An 18,742-nucleotide genomic window follows, 5' to 3' on the forward strand; every position below is an offset into this window, starting at 1 on the left:
GAAGCCAACCTTGAACACATCTATCTCAGAGCCTTTAATATTGTTTTCTTCCATATGCTTCAAGATCAGAGCCACTTGAATTAAATCATTGCAGTTCATCAATGGAAAATCAGCTACTGTGAAGTCATATTGCTTGTTGTTTACTCTGATAACAAAATAACGGAAATTTTGAAGCATGTCTTCAAACAAAATATCCTTCTTAATTGTCAGCACCTTTTTGATCTTCATTAAAGACCAAACATCATCTGGATTCTTCCCCATGACTGCATGAAATCTGATTTTCATGTGAGTATAGTCATCAGGATTATCAAATTTCTCACTAATCTGATATTGAGCAGTGATGAACAACATTTCATTTATCGGGAAATCCAATTGACAATGATCTGAGTTCGCAATATCATAACTTCTTTTCAGCTTCTTCTCGAACTCATACATCTCCCTTCCCACAACTTTCGACTCTATTGTTTCGTAAGAGTAAAGTTTCGCAGGATCTCCTTTGTTCATGGAGGGAGGATCACTTGCCCTTTGCCTCATGATGCTTTGTACTTGTCTCATTCTCTCCAACTGAGCCTCTGCCTCAGCTTTCTTCTCCTCCTTTGATTTTTCGTACAATATCCCTTTTCCTTTTCCCACAACATCTGTTTGAGGTTTTGAACTCGAACCTCCTTCATTTTCTTCAATAACAATACCTTTGGAAACTGTTTTTGTGGTAATTGTAGTTGAAGAAATCGATTTCGTAGGTATAGGAAGAGTGGCTATAAGCTGAGTCGATATCACTTTTCCAACAGTTTTTGCCTCCTCTTCTTTACTTCGACTTTTCTCTCCCCCTTGCACCCCTGTGAAAACAGGTGGAGCACTTTTCTGTAGTAAAGAAGTGAAATTTGTAAGTGGAGCAAGGGCTTTTCGAATTGCTTGTTCTAAGGTATTAATCTTTAGAGACAAGAATTCAGGAGTAATGATTTGAGTTGATGAAGAATATGAAACTGCTGTTTTAAGCTCAGTCACCAACTTTGTCAGCTGATCAAACTTCTCCTTTGTTTCTTCTTTATGAGCTTCAAGAACAGGAACATCAATAAACTTTTGGAGTTTGGAAGAAACCTCCACAATCTTCTATTGAACATCTGCATGTTTAGTATGAATATCCTGAAGATCCTTCGCAAGTTCAGACTTCAACTTTTGAATCTTCAAATTTACATCCTCACGAACTTTCTTTACATCTTGTACAAAAAGAATATGACGTTCTTTTGTAGCAGCTTTTAAATCTTGAACAACAGAAGTAAAATTGCTCCCTTGTGCTTTAATTCTAAGCTCATTATTTTTGTCTGTTTGATCAACCTTCTCCATGATACGCTTCTCAGTCCCTTTTATCATGACATCAAACTCCATGGCTGATATAGAAGATATTCTACCAGAATCAGCTTGCGTTTGAATAATGGCCTTCAATTTCTGATTCAGAATTTTAAACTGTTTTCCTGTCATCAGCATATGATCAGGAATATCTTCTTCATCTGAATCAAAAGGAATATCATCAAGTATCCCTCCAAAGGCTCCTCCTTCAGCTTCAGTATCAGACAACAGTTGCAAAGGTTGAGGATTTTCGGGTGATTGAGATGGAAAAAGTGTTGTGAATGGATTTTGAAGAGCATGATCAAATATTGAGGAAGTGGTGGATAAAGTGGTAACGGGTAATGAAATGGGTAAAGAGATTGGGATTGTGGTTGCAACACTCAGGATAGGTGCCCCCGTATCAAATACGTTGACAACCGTATCGGAAATAGGTACCTCCTCAGAAACTGATTTGGTAAAAACTATTTCGAGTGGTTTGGTTTGTGGTAAAGTGGTAGAAAATTGTGAAGTATGAATAAGTGGTAAAGAAACATTTACCATAAATGTGACTGGTGGAGTTTCCGGTATGATTTCTTCATCAGATGATTCATTGTGAATCACCATCTTTCTCCTTTTTACAAGTGTACGTTGCATATTTTTGGCAACATCTTCAGCTCGTTGTCTTTTCTTGCGTAGAGAAACCGGTGCGGGAATACTGCGAATAGTAACGCCTTTACTACTCACTTCAGCTTTGCGAATTTTCTTCAATACCCCAGACTTAGAAGGTATGAGTTCTTTCTTCAACTTTGATAAAGTTTCTTCAGTTGAAATAGCTTCATCTTGAACTTTTGGTGAGGATGAACCCTTCACATCTTTCTTGCTAACCTTCTTTTTCTTTGACGGAGTAGCAACGTCTAGTAATACTCCAGTCTGGTATGATGTATCAATATTTCGCAAATATCTTACCAAAACTTTGTGAGTTGGAGAAACTTTGCGAAGCATCGCATCTGGAATGCGAGCCACATGAGAAAAAATTGCCTCATCATCTTCTACAGTCTTTGTAAATTGATAGAAGGAAAATTCAGCAACTGCAACATCTGTCATCACTGGAATTGCTTCTTTCTCATAAACTTTTTCCATAATTAAGCTCCAATATCTTGCACAAGAAATCCCTTTCTCCGAATTTGTATTTTCAAGACTTTTAACAAATTCCTTCCACAATTGAGTTGCATAATCAACATTGATATCATAGTAGATGCCCATAATCATAGCATAGACTTCCATTCTTCCTCTATCCAATCCGACTGATCTTCCTGTAAGACATCTTAGAAAAATGCCAAATAAGAAATTCCAGATACACGGCAACCCAGACTTTCTGAAGTCACTGATTTTCTCAAGCTCCGGTTGATGACCCATCTCATTGAACATGTGAATGATCTGCGAGTTGATAGGTTTGACAAACGGAGGGTTGTTTGGAATCTGCAAGATTTCAACAAACATCTTCTTGGATAGTTTAACCTGTTTGTTTTTGGTTAAATTGAAAGTAATCACATCCGCCGTGTGATTGTATGATGCCGTTGAAGCTGCCACGGATAGCCATACCATTGGAACAGAGAATGAACTGAACATAGCAGTTGACAGAGGTGATCGTTTCAGAGCAACGATAAGCATCTTCAATTCTTCAGGATAAGAGGAAACGTTTGGATCAAATTGGTAATTTGTGCTTTGAATCTTCATTAGGGATTGAGAAAGAACTTCATCAGTGTTGGAATGAGTGGCTGCCATTGTTAGGGTTTTGAGAAAGATGAAGTTTGATCAAGGTTTAAACTTTGAAGTTTTGTGAGAGTTCTTGTTTGCGTAACCGTACATAGTGTTCTTGATCCCCCTTTTATAGGTTACTCAAAATTGATTTGAAATTAAAGCGGGATATATTTAATGTTATTCGATGTGGCACCTTGAAAATCGGATCATGACTGAAAAAGATAACCATGCTTCAAAAAGTAATTGTCCCATCTCCTTGAAAACCGGATAGAATACCAACCATTTTGAGTATACAACCTGTCAAGTTTCCCGTTATAGAATCTGAACCGTTAAAACCCTTCGCATGGAATCAATGCTCTTTTACTTTTTGGATGTAAAGTGAAGTCATATGCCAGATTTGCGAAATCATCAGTCTGAGTTGGTTTTACTAAGAACCTCAAGGATTTCGTGTGTGCATTGTGTCAACAAAATAAGATGAGAAACAAAAAAAAAAATTGGATTGTTGTGATGTCAAAAATTTAATTTGACATGAATGCAGTAAAACCCCAGGCAGAGGATGCTTCATTAATCATCAAGAGAGATAATCAACAGCTTGTGTAGTTTCCCGTGAATTACAATCGAATACTTGTAGAGAAGTATCGAAGGGCTTCTTTTTAAAAGGCATTTGGGATTGGTTTGAAATTTCATTACATACCAGCCTTAACATAAGGTGAGAAATTGTAAATGAAATTACCTGTTTGACCAGTGTAGTCAGTGACAAGTTTGCTTGTGAGAATATTTATCATGATAAGGATTTGCGAATGAAACTTACACTGAAATCATATTCAAAAGAAAATTTGTTCTGGATCTTGTTGGGTAACAAACATTCTTGGTTGTGAAGATTTGATCAAGACCACACATGCGAATTGAATATGATTTGAAGTTTTGAAAGTTTTGATACTGAAACAAAGGTTTCGTGAAAATCTGGAACAAAGTTCCCCGTCAATTCCTTAAGGTTTATGATTTCTGGTTTTCACTTTCATCACGGACTCATGATGTTAGATCACAAACACAGACTTGTGATTTGTCTAGGTTTTGATTGGTTTTATCAAAGACCTCAAGGACAAATCTCTTCAAAAATTTGGAGTGTAAGAATTGTTTGGTTTAAAAAGATTGGATAAGAATCGAAGTGTACCTCTGTTAGAATGGACAAAACAGAAAACTCTTAACTCATTTGAGAAGAGTAAAGTAGCTCTTGTTGACTTATGCGAATACAAGCCTTGTTGGGAAGAAATTTTCATGAGATCATTTCATCAAGGCTTTCTTTACACACATAGAATCATATTGAGGCTTTTGGTCTACATACAGCAGCATGCTTCTAGGGACAATCTAACTAGTTTTTAAAACAAATTTGATACCTTCCCATAGAAACACATAAGTAAGACCTCTTTGCATTTTAGCCCTGTATTTAAATCTCAGCACACAAAGATTAAAGAACAAAAACAACAAAATTATTTTTGTGATTTTTGAATTTTTCAAAATTAAAGAACAGAACAACACAAATAAAGTCTTTTTGGATTTTTAATTTTTTCAAAATGAAAGACATAACAAAATAAAATCTTTTTGGATTTTTGATTTTTCAAAATAAAAAAAAAAACATAACAAAATAAAATCTTTTTGGATTTTTGATTTTTCAAAATGAAAAATTTGTTGTAAACGGTACCTTAGTTGTTATGATCTCAGATGCGAAAAGATGTAGATGCGAAGCCATGCAAAGCCTCTGAAGGAACGGTAACCTCTGAATAATTTTAACTCCTATCTGTTGAACAAAACTTTTAGGCGTGTGTTGTTGAAATTGAATTCGCATTAATCATCCCCAAACCTGCTAAAATTCTAACAAATGATTTTTCATCAAGAGGTTTTGTAAAAATATCAGCAAGTTGCTTAGTTGTTTTAACAAAATGAATTTCAATATTCCCATCTTCCACATGATCTTTGATAAAATGATATCGAAGAGCAATGTGTTTTGTCTTTAAATGTTGTACTGGATTATGACAAATACGAATAGCACTTTGCGAATCACAATACAAAGGAATCTTTTTCATGTTTATTGCATAATCACGAAGTTGACTCTGAATCCAAATAATTTGCGAAGTACAAGCAACAACAGCTATGTATTCTGTCTCAACGGTTGATATAGCCACACAAGTCTGTTTCTTTGATTGCCAGCTCACCAACTTCCCATCCAATAGTTGACATCCACCAGTCGTACTTTTTCTATCCAAAGTACATCCTCCTAGATCAGAATCTGAAAAAGCTTGAATGAAAAACCCTGTTTTCGCAGGATACCAAAGTCCTAAAGAAACAGTTCCCTTTAGATAGCGAAAAATATTTTTCACTACAGTCAAATGAGGTTCTCTTGGATTAGCTTGATATCTAGCACAATTACAAACCGAAAACATAATATCAGGTCTACTTGCAGTTAAGTACAATAAAGACCCTATCATGCTACGATAAAGTGTTAAATCAACAGTAGGAGCATCTAACGAAGGAGTTAGTCTTGTTCCTACTGCCATAGGTACTCTGAGTTTTGTGCTATTAAGCATTCCAAACTTTTCAAGCAAGTTCTTTGTATATTTTTCTTGATTGATTAAGATTCCTTCCCTGTTCTGTCTTATGTTTAAACCAAGAAAATTATTAATTTTTCCCATCATGCTCATTTCAAACCGACTTTTCATTAAATTTTCAAATTCAATTGAAAATGCTGGATCAGTTGAGCCAAAGATAATATCATCAACATAAATTTGAACAAGCATTAGATGACACCCAACTTTCTTGCGAAATAATGTGGGGTCGACTGATCCTTGTTTAAATTTAGATTGTTTCAAGAAATTTGTAAGTGTTGCGTACCAGGCTCTTGGTGCTTGTTTTAATCCATATACAACTTTGTCAAGGATATAAACATGATTAGGATGTTCATTGTTTACAAATCCTGGTGGTTGTTCAACATACACTGTTTCTTCTAGTTCTCCATTTAAGAATGCACATTTAACATCCATTTGATAAACATCAAAGTCTTTGTGAGCTACATAGGCTAAAAATATGCGAACTGCTTTAAGTCTTGCAACAGGTGCAAATGTTTCTTCATAGTCTATGCCTTCTTGTTGCGAATAACCTTTAACCACTAGTCTTGCTTTATTTCGAATAATATTCTCATCTTTGTCGGTTTTGTTTTTAAAAATCCATTTTAATCCGACAATTGAAACATCAGAAGGTTTAGAAACTAATCTCCAAACCTTGTTTCGTTCAAATTCAGCCAATTCAGATTGCATAGCAACAACCCAATCTGAGTGTTCCATAGCATCCTTTACTGTTTTTGGCTCTATTTTCGAAATAAAGACATTAAACATACATAGTTCTTGGTTTGCATTCAGTACCTCATTTTTCGCACAAAGTTGAGCTCTAGTCAACACACCTTCTTGTGGATTACCAATTACCTGTTCTTTTGGATGATTTCATGTCCATTTCTCAAGTGGTGGAAAATTAGAATCAAATTCTAATGGTGCATCTTCATACATATCTTCATTTTCAGATCCTGCAACAGAAAAGTTATCATTTAGTTCATGAAACTCATCATTTTCATCAAGATTAATTGTCTCTGTTGCATCATGCTCCCCCTCAACATGATCTTCATCTTGATGCTCCCCCTCAAAATGATGTTCCTGTTGGTTCTACGAATGCTCCCCCTCAACTTGATGATTCATAATTTCATTCTCCCCCTCAAAAGTTGGCTGATTATCTTCATGAATACTCGTATTTTCCTCCTCCATACGAACATCAGACGTACTTTCACAAGTTATCGATGTTGTAGTTATTGGTGAATCATCAGTATGTTTTGAAGATTCTTATTTTTTATTATCAGGAGCATTATTTTCTGCGTCAATTGCCCTGTCAGGAATTCCAAAAATTAAGTCATAATCAAAATCATTGATTTCAGAATTATCCATTTAAGTATTTGAATCCACAAGTATTGATTTATTTTCAAATTTACTATCAATTTGTTTAAGATAGTAATCATCAAATGTTAAATTGAAAGTTTCTTCAACTTTTCTTGTTCGTTTATTAAGCACTCTGTATGCAACTGAATTCTGTGAATATCCTAAGAATATGCCTTCATCAGCTTTAGCTTGAAACTTGGACAAATTATCTTTGAGATTCATGATAAAGCACCTGCAACCAAAAACATCAAAGAATTTTACATTAGGTTTCCGATTATTGATTATTTCATATGGAGTAACATTGAATCTTCGATGAATGAATGATCGATTCTGAGTAAAACATGTTGTGGACACTGCTTCTGCCCAAAGATATTGAGGTAGATTCGCATATGTTAACATGGTTCTGGCTGCTTCGCATAGAGATCGATTTCTTCTTTCAACAACACCATTTTGTTGTGGAGTATATGGTGATGAGAAATTATGCGAACTGCCTTTGCTTGTGAGAAAAATATCAAGAGTTTGATTTTTAAACTCAGAACCATTATCACTTTTAATTTTTCGTACATTCTTCTTCAGACTAAGTTCAATCTTTTTGATAAAATCAATCATCGTTTGAGCAACTTCAGATTTCAACCTGAGAAAAAACACCCACGTGAATCTAGAGAAATCATCTACAACAACTAAAATATACCGCTTTTTATTGATTGTTGTAACAGTTGATGGTCCACATAAGTCAATGTGAAGAAGTTCCAATGGGTCTACTATTTTTGAATCTATCACAATCAGATGACCTTTTCGATGTTGTTTTCCTTGTTCGCAAGCTGCACACAAAGAATCATTGTCAAATTTTAGTACTGGTAACCCTCGAACTAAATCTTCAGTTACAAGTTTATTTATATTTCGAAAGTTCAAATGTGGCAATCTTCTATGCCAAAGCCAGCTGAGATCATTAGATGCTTTTGATAGTAAACACACAGCAGGTTTTCCCATAATTGGTTTGATGTCCAGTATAAACATATCACCATATCTTTTGGATTTGAGAAGTATTTCACTTGACTTTGCATTTGAAATGATACTTCCTTCTTCATTAAATACAACTTGATTTCCAGTACCCACAACAAGTTGTGACACACTTATCAAATTATGTTGAAGTCCTTCAACATAAGCAACTCTGTTTACTTTGAAGTTTCCATTTGTCACTTTCTCATATCCTTTCACTTGACACTTGTGATTATTTCCAAATTTGACTACTCCAGCATTTTCCAAGCTTCTATAATCTCGCAAATTTTCCTTTCTTCTAGTCATATGACGAGAGCAACCACTATCAATATACCATTTCATATCATATTGCTCGTCACACATCACCTGCATTTATTGAAAGAATTTAGGAACCCAAGACTTATTGGGTCCATCATTAGTAGAATGAAACAAATTTTTGGAATTTAAAAACCATGTTTTCACTTTTTTTGTAACAAAATCCATTATATCAACATCATCAGATCTAGATATTGAGATATAGTCATTCAATAGTTTTGGATTTCCATTGATTGTATTCTTATCCTTCACAACATTCGCATTTTTGATAACTGGTTTCCATTTTTGAACCGGAACTTGCGAATTATGAGATGATGCACTAGCAATTGAAGAATTATTTGCGAACTTATCAAATGCACTCTTGATTTGTTCTTCTAAAAACTTCCCACTTTGATATTTTCTACCTTTCCCTTCAAACCAATGATTGATCGTACTTACATCAGATTTTCTTTTTGTATATGAAACTTTGGTTGGTTTTGAGACCGAAGGATTTTGAAAATTTGGTTGTTTTGGTGAAAATTTCACTTTGGCTTGAGTTGAATTTTTCAAACTTGATGAAGTATTCGTGAATTTGCTAACATTTTAAAACTTTTGACTATTTGCAAATTTTTGCGAATTCTCAAATTTTCGATTGTTTTCATACTTGCGAATATATGGAACCTTGTCAACAAAGTTTATTGATTGATGAAAACTTGAATTTATTTGTGTATTATTGTTTTGAAATTGTGATGTTTTCGAAATTTGTTCTTTTTCATCTCTTGGTTTGTTATGAACTTGCCATAATATTGCTTTTCTTGCTTTTCTTTTTGAAACATTATTTTCTGTTGAATAATTTCCAACCATCAATTTGAATTCGTGTGAATTTAGTTTCACTTCAACCTTTGAATTTTCAACTTTTTCAAAAATTTTGTTTGATTTTTCACCTTTAACCACCCATTTTTGTAATGATTTTTGTTTTTGAAACACATAAGGATTTTGAGTTAAATTGTTTTCTTCTGTGTTTTGGTTTGCGAAAAAACCTTCTGTCGTGGACTTTTGATTATCTTTTTTAATCATTTTGTTGAATTCAGGATGAACTTTCTCAGCATTTCCAGTAGTGACAAAAACTTGATTTGGAAAAATGGTTTTATCAGTACATACAAAATTTGGATATACCACTGTGTTGGTTTCCAAATAATGTGAGCCTTTGTCATTTAAAATTTTGTCAAATTCTTTTGTATTTTCAAACACTTGATCAACCATAATTCTTTGAGGTGTTTCATTTGAAACTTTCTTTTCTTCTTTGTTCTCATCAGTGTCATCAGTTTTCCAGCTTTCAACTTCCACATTATCAAACTTACAATGTTGCGAAGTTGAAGGTTTATCAATTTCATCCTCTACTATTGAATCAACTATTATTTCTTTACCTTTGATCTTAGATGTGATATTAATGATTGATAATTGAGAACAATCAACCTCTTCTTCCTCTTCTATCTCACTGATTTCACTCACATTATCTGAATTTTCATCAATATCATCATAATTGAATTGTGAGGCAAGAATTGAATTTTTGGTTTTCTTTATGATTTTCACTTGTTCACTCTTTGTCAAACTTTCATTGACAATGTTAACCAATTCATCAGCATTCAGAAATTCATCAATTTTGACAATACCATATGGATATCTATCATCAGGTATTTTGTCAAATTGAGCAATTGTACTTTCGCAATCATAAGAAACAACATCAACTTTTTCACGTTCATACTCAAGAAAAGGTAAAAGTTTCCTATGTTGTTCTTTGCTAATGTCAGAAGAATGATGTAAAGCAGTTAATTTTGCATACAATCTTTTTGCAGAATTACAATATATGTTTCTTTGTGCTAGCAACAACCTAACATCATTTGTAAGATTATTCCTATCACAATCTATATTTTTGACTTGCATTTCCAGTTTTTCTACTCTGCTCTTCTTTATTTCTAAATCTCTTCGTGTCTCACTTAGTTGCAAATTTAATTTTTTAGCTTCATTACTAGCAGACACAATAACAAAATCAAAATAAGCCACAATATCATCAAATGAAACAATTTCAGCATCATAAGCAGATAAAGGAATATTAAAAGATTCAAGAATTGCACGTACCTTGGTTGTCATGGGTGATTTGTCAGTGGATTTAGATACAAAACATCTCCCTGAAATGTTCTCTTTGCAATCCTCAAAACTTGCGAACATTGCCCCATGTGTGGGATGCCTCATTTCCTTGTCATCAGATCCTGAAGACCAGATCTGATATGTTCCACTTTCTTCATCAGCAGATTCTCCCTTAGCAACTAAAGACACTCCTTTGGTCTTAGCACGTAATTCTTCAATCTTTTCAGAGTAGTAAGCTTCATCTTTAACTTTTTCCTTCTTCTCTTCTTTCTTTCGCAACATGCAATCAGCTGCGAAACGATTCGCACCATTGCAATAGTGACAGTAAATTCCTGAATCACCTTTCAACTTTTTCTCTTCATTCGCATCTTTCTATTTCTCATCTGTTTTCTCCATTTTCTTCCTCTCCTCCCCTCCAGTTCTTGTGACAGCATTCTTCACATCACTAGTCTTTCCTTTTGGATTAAAAGGCTTTTTGAAAAACTTCTTAACTCTGTTGTTTGAATAGAATGCTACAGCTTCATCATCGGAGTTCATCAAAAATCCTTCTTCATCTGAACCATCTTTTTCATCAGTTTCTGATACCTTTGAAACAAGAGCCAAAGGACCACCAATAACTTGTTTTGATTCTTCATACATTTCTGAGACCTCACATTCATGTGTTTTCAGTTGATTGTAGAGATCATTCAATTTAGTTGTATCAAAACTTTGTTGATTCTTAATCATCATGCTCACACTTCGCCATTCCTTGCGAAGACCCATAATGAAAGTTAAATTGAATTCCATGAGAGATCTAGTGATACCATACCTATTGCAGCGAAACATAAGCTCATTCAGACGATCATAGTAATTTTCAAGAGTTTTTGCATCCTTTTGTCTGAATTCCTTCAGTTCAACTAGACATTGCTTCACAGAGTTGATCTTCGTCTTTTTGCTACCTTGATACTTTTCTTTTAGAGTGTTCTAGATATCCTTGGCTGTTTTACAACTACGAATGTAATTGTAAACCACAGGAGGTAGAGCACCTCTTAGTTCCCTCATACACCTCTTTTCATTATCCTTCAGTCGTTTTAGTTGATCATCAACATCAGTAGATGCAGTGGATGGTCCAATTGGTTGAACATTAGCAGGAGCTTGTACTGTTCCATCGATACAATTCCAAAGTTCTTCATCAATTCCATTTAAGTAATCCTCCATTCGATCGGCCCACTGATCATAGTATTCTGGAATTAACATCGGAATTTTGGTTGAGGAACCAAGCAAGTGAGAGAAAGAAGTCATTGTATTGATGTTGAAGTTCGCCATTGATGAACACAGAAAATATCCAAAAACTTGAAAACTTGATGAATTTGAGAATTAGATCAAACGAATTAATCACAAATCACTAATCGATTACTCGACTTAACAATTCAAATACATAATCAATTCAAATCTGAAGATCAAAAGTGATTTTCAAAACCAAAATGCGCGGAAAATTTTGAGTAATATTGCAACTCAAAAAGCAAATGATTCTTATACGAAAATCAGATCTAAGCAGTTTGAATCCTGCTCTGATACCAATTGATGAGAATTGTTATCGAGATTTGAGAAAAGAAAAGTTAGATTTGAGTGAATGAAGATTAAGAACATAAGGAGTAAATATTAGTCAGATCTCATATTGATAAAGACCGATTACAAAATAAGCAGATAAGAGATATCTATTGCTAAAAAGTCTCTTTCTACATCTAACCTCAGTCCCTATTTATAGGAAACATGAGTGTACAAAAATATACTAAGTCTAGACATTTTAACTTCGCATAACAAATGAATTAGTAAAATAACATAAAATGCGAAACTATACAATACACTATTTTCGACTTTTTACAATTTTACATCTACACACACACACAGTATATATACACGTGTCAACACCATTTCAGCATGCATACCTGATTTTTAGAGGCTAGTCAATAGTCATGGTCTGGGGTAAAATTGAAGAAATCAAGTAAACACACAGTATATATACACGTGTCAAAATAGAAGCTTTTCTGAATTCCATTTTGTTTTCAGTAAGTGTTCCAATTTTATCAGAAAACACATAACAAATTTGACCTAAATCTTCATTTATACTTAGGGATCTGCATTGAAACCTTGAGTTTGTACTGCTATCATACATGTGTTTGTCTTCTATCATGAAATAAGATTGACCTAATCGAACCAATTCCATGGTGATGTATAAAGATATCGGAATCATGATCTGAAACACAATAACAGAACTCAAAAACACAAAAAACGTCTCCATTGGAATCCCATAGTATTTATACGGTTTTCCTGGAAACTTCCCCTTTATAAGATAGCTCTTTCTGTAATAAGGAATCGTATCAATTGCATCCTGATGACTCATCAGCCATAAACACATCCCAATAGCAACAACAAGACACAATATGAATAGAAAACCAGATAACCAGATAGTTTCTGAGTTCATTGCTTGTTCAAGTCTGCTTCTTTTTGAGGGGAAATTGCACTATTTAGCATAGTTTTTGTCTCTTGTCCAGCATACACAACAACACCTATAACCCATTTTGTGTTTTTCACCTGACACCCACGTAAGATAATGTTTGATTGACTAAGGGAACCTTTATGACCATTTAACTCTATTAGCTGTGAACTCATATATGTTTCTATTAGGTTGTTCACATCTAATTACCCCTGATATTGACCCTAATGGCATTAAGGATGTTTCTTGTCTAGCATAACATGTCTTTAAATTCGACTCTCCATCTAAATTCATGGTTTGTATGTAAGCAATGCCACTAGGATCACTTGTCCACATCAGCACCATGTCACAAGGGATTGTCACAAGAGATTCTTTGTTGTTCTGATTTCTGTCTGATCTGTGTCTTCTCCAATCCTTGTATCCATCTTTTATAGAAGTTACTATGAGAATAAAAAGGAGAGGGAAGAGAGAGACTGTTCTTCCAAAGACTACAAGAGGAGGAAGCTGATTGAGAGTTGCAATGGCTAAAAAGTAAATGTAAGCCACTTGATGAAACTGAATGAAGAGATTCTTGGGTTGGAAGTTTATAAGTGTGTATTTGCTAGTGGTGATTTTGTTTCCTGCTGAAAGTGGGTTGGTCTCCAAATGGCGGCCTAAGGACCGGGTAATCTGTTGTTTCCTGCATTTACCCTTTCATCATTTTCGATTTCCTTTTGCATTTTATATGCTTATGAGATAATCTGCTATCAGACAAGGTGTATGCCCTTTTTCTGTTGGACCTATTAGTTTCCCACTATTACTGATTAGATGAGTAGGGTAACCTATAATTATGTATGCTTGCCACATAAAGCTGTATTTTGCCATACCTGGCTTACTTGCACCAACAGTTATTAAGCAAAAAGCTTGTAGTGGGTGGTTTAGTTTTGTTAGTTGGAGTTCACATGATCGTCAAAGTAATTTGCTTTAGAGATTTGCTGGAGGCTTCTGTTGCTATATGCTAAACCCAACATGCTATTAGTGTTGCTGTTCTTGTAATTGTGATCATTCGTTGCTAATACTGCTATGCATTTGAAATCAGAGGCTATGATTTGTTGGGTTGTTATTGGTAGTTTATTTCTTTATAGTTAGCTCTAAAATGATGTTTTTTAAATGTAGATGAAAACAGGATGTGTTGCTCTTGTTTTATGTTTGAATATCAGTGTGGACCCACCCGATGTTATAAAGATTTCACCTTGTGCCAGGATTATAAGCAGACTACAGTTAAGTTAATTCATTGTCTTTGTGATGAAACATGTTATAATCAATTAATCATTACAAAATTATATATGAGAATAAGTGCGGTTATATTGATTATTAAGAAGATATGAAAAGAACATGGACTGGCTCTTGTCCAAAAGACCTGAATGCCCTCCTCAAAAAAAGCTTAGCCTAATTGGAGTGTTATAAAGATATAAAAATGTAGCAATAGATAAGGTTGTATAGTTTTAATATTATTAGGAATGTGCAGATATGTTGGGCATTTTCTATCTATTTGGAAGCTGTTGCTATTCTCCCACAGTTGGTTCTGCTGCAGCAAAGTTGAAATGTTGACAATTTGATCGGTCAATATGTTTTCTTTCTTGGGTATTCTCCCTTCTATATTTTGGCATGATATCATTATGAAGCTGGATAACCATGAAAAATGGTTTTTTAAATGATCAAAAATAGTATAATAATCATTTAGAAAATAGGATGCTATGAATGAAAATCTGTTTGTTTGCATTGTATTGTTAGGGCATATCGTGCATTGAATATTCTCAACTGGATTTGTCGGTATCTCACACATCCCCATTTCAATGGATGGATATGTAAGTTAAAGCTTTTCTCTTATTCTTATTGTCTATACATGTATTTCATTTGATTTTTTGTTTGTTTGTTTGTTTGTTTCTTTTCAACCTGTTTCTCTGGCTTAATACAAACAAATCTTTATGCTGATTTATTCTACTATTACTTCATAAGGTACTCAACCTCCATTCCCATTCTTTCTGTTCTGTCTTTTACTTTAAGCATAATCATAATAACACAGGCTTTATGAGGAAGGGCATTTACGTCTTTACTCTTCGCCTGGGTGGCAGTGGGACAAAATTAGCAATTTTCTAGATTGAATAAGACTACTACTACATTACATGAACATGACCATGACCATGACCATGACCATTTAATACTTGCTTTCAATAAACCAAGTTTCATAATATTTATTCAGATCAAATGAATATTTTTAGGAAGAAAGACAAATAGGTGAAAAGTTAATAAGTCTAAGACATGATTTTTGGTTATTATTCTTTCTCATTCTATACATAATAACTTCTTAGCACATTCCCCTTCCTTAGCTTATTATAAGCTAAACCTAATCAAATACAGTAGTTTCTTATTCTCATCTCATGTGTATGTGTACGTACAATTGGAAAAGCAATTCCAAGCGTCAATTTCCAACATGAGCATCACCTACCTGGCTTGGCGTTTGAAGATTCAATTACCAGCATGAGCATCACCAAGCTCCAATTCCCTTTCTACCCTTCACTTGCAGGTTGATGATTTGTCAAGAATGTTCAGACTATTTTCCAAAAATACCCCATGGATTGGATCCTGTCTCTTGCATGTTTAAAAAGGTTTGTGATTTAGGAGTTGGATTCTATTTTTTTTAAAGTAGAATGCAGTTATTTGTATTTGTTGTCATCTATTTTTATCTTTTTGACGCAACGCAGCATGTTGCTGCTGAAGGCACAACCTTGGTCAAATAGGTAGAAGATGCTGCAAGTAATAAGAGATTGCAGGTTGATCCTGGTACATGGCAAATAATAATCTTTAGGGTTAGCTAGAAGGATTGGAGATTGCAGTTAAGATTCTATCTAAGACTTCACGCCAAGGACTTGATGAATTTAAGCTAGCAATGTTTTGCTTGATTTGGACATGAACCCTAAGATATCATATTTTGGCATGGGTAGAAGCTTTGGAGGAAGCGATACTCAAGCAAAAGTAAACACACAGAGAGTTGTTGGCACATAGTAAGCTAGATAATGCAATTGTATATAAATGAGTTCATTTTTTATAACATTTACTCACTATTGGAATAATTATTTGTATTTGACATATTAGTGAAATGAATTATCTTTGTTATTTATGGTATTTTATTTTGTATTATGAGATTTTTAATGTATTATTTAATTTGACAATTAGTAAATCTATAAATAATACTTTTTTTAAACATTTAAAATTATGATACGCAAAAATGTGTGTCATCTTCATTTATGACATGGCCTTTCTTGACAGGGGCTTTCTTGATACGCATTGTGTGTCATTAACACGCGCGTCGTAAGTTTACGACACGCGAATGCGTGTCGTCTTCCTTTATGACAGGGCCTTCCTTGATACGCATTGCGTGTCGTAAATGCGCGTCGTAAATGAGCATCGTAAATGCGCGTCGTCTATAGACGACGCACAAAAGTGTGTCGTCTTCCTTTATGATAGGGCCTTCCTTGACGCGCTTTTGCGCGTCGTCTGAGCCTTTTACGATGCGCAATGGGCGTCGTAAAAGGCTGTTTTTCTAGTATACTTTTTACGACTTGTTTAGTTATCAGATGGATGGAATTCAATTTGGTCAGAATTCTTTAAATACCATGATAGATTTCAACATCCCTAGGGAATGGTGCAAGGGATTCAATTATGTTTGCCTTTTTATTAAAGGACGCAAATACCCTCTGTAACACGTCGACTCTCAGGTATAAGTTTTAAAGCATTATATAAATGTTTATGGACTTACTCGACGAGTTGGTTGCCCCCAAATCGTCGTGTAGAGGCGGGGTAGCCCGAATGGATTATTGGATCTACTCGACGAGTCGGAGGACCCGGACTCGACGAGTAGGAGCTGTGAGATGAAACCCTAATTTTTAGGGTTTGAACCCTATTTAAAGGACCTTAAGTCCTTACATTCAGTCCCTTATCACCTCTTGATGGCCATAAGAAACCCTAATCGTTATTAACCTTGTTCTTGAGTGTTGTTAGGGTTAAAGAGTAATTTTGGTGCATTTTGTGAAGAAGGTGTGAAGTATAAGAAGCTTGGAGCAAAGAGGAGCTTGTAGATCTGACTCTACTTCATCTTGTCATCATTTTGAAGGTAACAAGTCGCTACCTTGGCTTATCCTTAGCTAGATCTTTTCATATTTAGGTTTAAGGCCATTTTTAGCATTTTTGGGAGACATTTCGTGTATTGGGCATGATCTGAAGTTGTAACTTTAGATCTGGACTCCTCTTGGTCCCTATAGCCATAAAGTTATTTGCTTTAGCAAGCTTGGGCCTTTCTCTTTGGGTTAAACCTTTCCCTTAGCTTGGTTTTGGCATTTAGGACCATGCATGCACGTAAAGTTTCCGACTTTACATGGAAACCATGCCCTAAGTGGTTAGATCTGCATTATGGAGCATTGGGGTGGCTTAAAAACATCTGGATAAGAAATGGACTGCATGAACTCGACGAGTCGCATAGACGACTCGGGGAGTCCGATGAATGACCTGAAGAAGAAGTCTCCATTGTTGATCATGTTTTGATTTGGCTTAATGGAAAGAAATGCCGAAGAAGTAGTCTGATCTTGAACTTAAGAAGAAGTCGCCATTGTTGATCGAAGAAGGAAGATGAACAGTTCAAATCACCGCTATAGTAGAGAAACTTTGTGACTGGTAAAAGACAAAGAATCGTCAAAACCCTTTATATACCGTTGCTAGGAGAGAGAAAAATCATGAGGATAATGACGTGATCACTAAAACGTCTCCTGAAAAAGTGCTATGTGACAGGTTGGGTGCTCCAAGAAATACATCAGCACGCGTGCAGATAGGGACCTTCTAAATTCATGCGCCAAATACTTATCCTTAATCGTCTTTTGAACTTCAATATGACTTTAAGAGACATGAATTCCCCTATGTAAACAAAACATGAAACAATAGCAACTAGAGTTTTGGAAAATAAAATTTTCGTGCATTAGAGTGACAACCGACAAAGAAATAAAGCAATTGTGTATGGAATGTGCGTGATGTCTTAAGAAAAGACAGAAAGCAGGTGATTATGGGCAAGAATCGCTTCCTTCAAGGTCAAAATAGACTTGAAGTGCTTGTGTGGAATCCCGAAAAATACGATCAAATGTTTATAAAGAAATATTGAAAGGCTTCTTTTCAAGATATAGGCTTAAGGGTGGCTTATCTTCAACCGAACATTAATACTTAACATAAGATCAAGTGTTGGAAGAAGTACTTGTGAGACAAATGTGGTCTACTGAACAAGTAGGTGAGATATAATTTGGAGGGTCAATGGATGTAATAGAATTCCAAAAAAATAAATAAATTGGATCTTGTTAGGAAGAAATGCCTTGGTTTTAGACAATTTCATAAAGACCACGCAAAAATAAAAAAGGATTTCATTGGGTAACCAGTAAATTCTTGAATTTAATAATTCACCATCAATTCATTATTGGAGTTGGATTATGGGTTTCACTCAGCACATGGCATACATATCCAAGATCACAAAAATAGAAATTGTGCAACCATAAACCCCAGTGGTAAGAACCAAGAGTCTCAAGGCTTACATTGGTGAAATGAAAGTCGATGGAAAATATAAGAAGGTGGTTTGAGAACCGAAAGTACCTTCTGCTGTAAAAATATGACCAAGCAGAGAAACTATTGACTCAAATGAGAAAAGTAAGGTAGCTATAGACGGAGTTGATGTAGATGGCCTTAT

Source organism: Lactuca sativa, chromosome 5, assembly GCF_002870075.4.
Source record: "Lactuca sativa cultivar Salinas chromosome 5, Lsat_Salinas_v11, whole genome shotgun sequence".
NCBI lineage: Eukaryota > Viridiplantae > Streptophyta > Magnoliopsida > Asterales > Asteraceae > Lactuca > Lactuca sativa.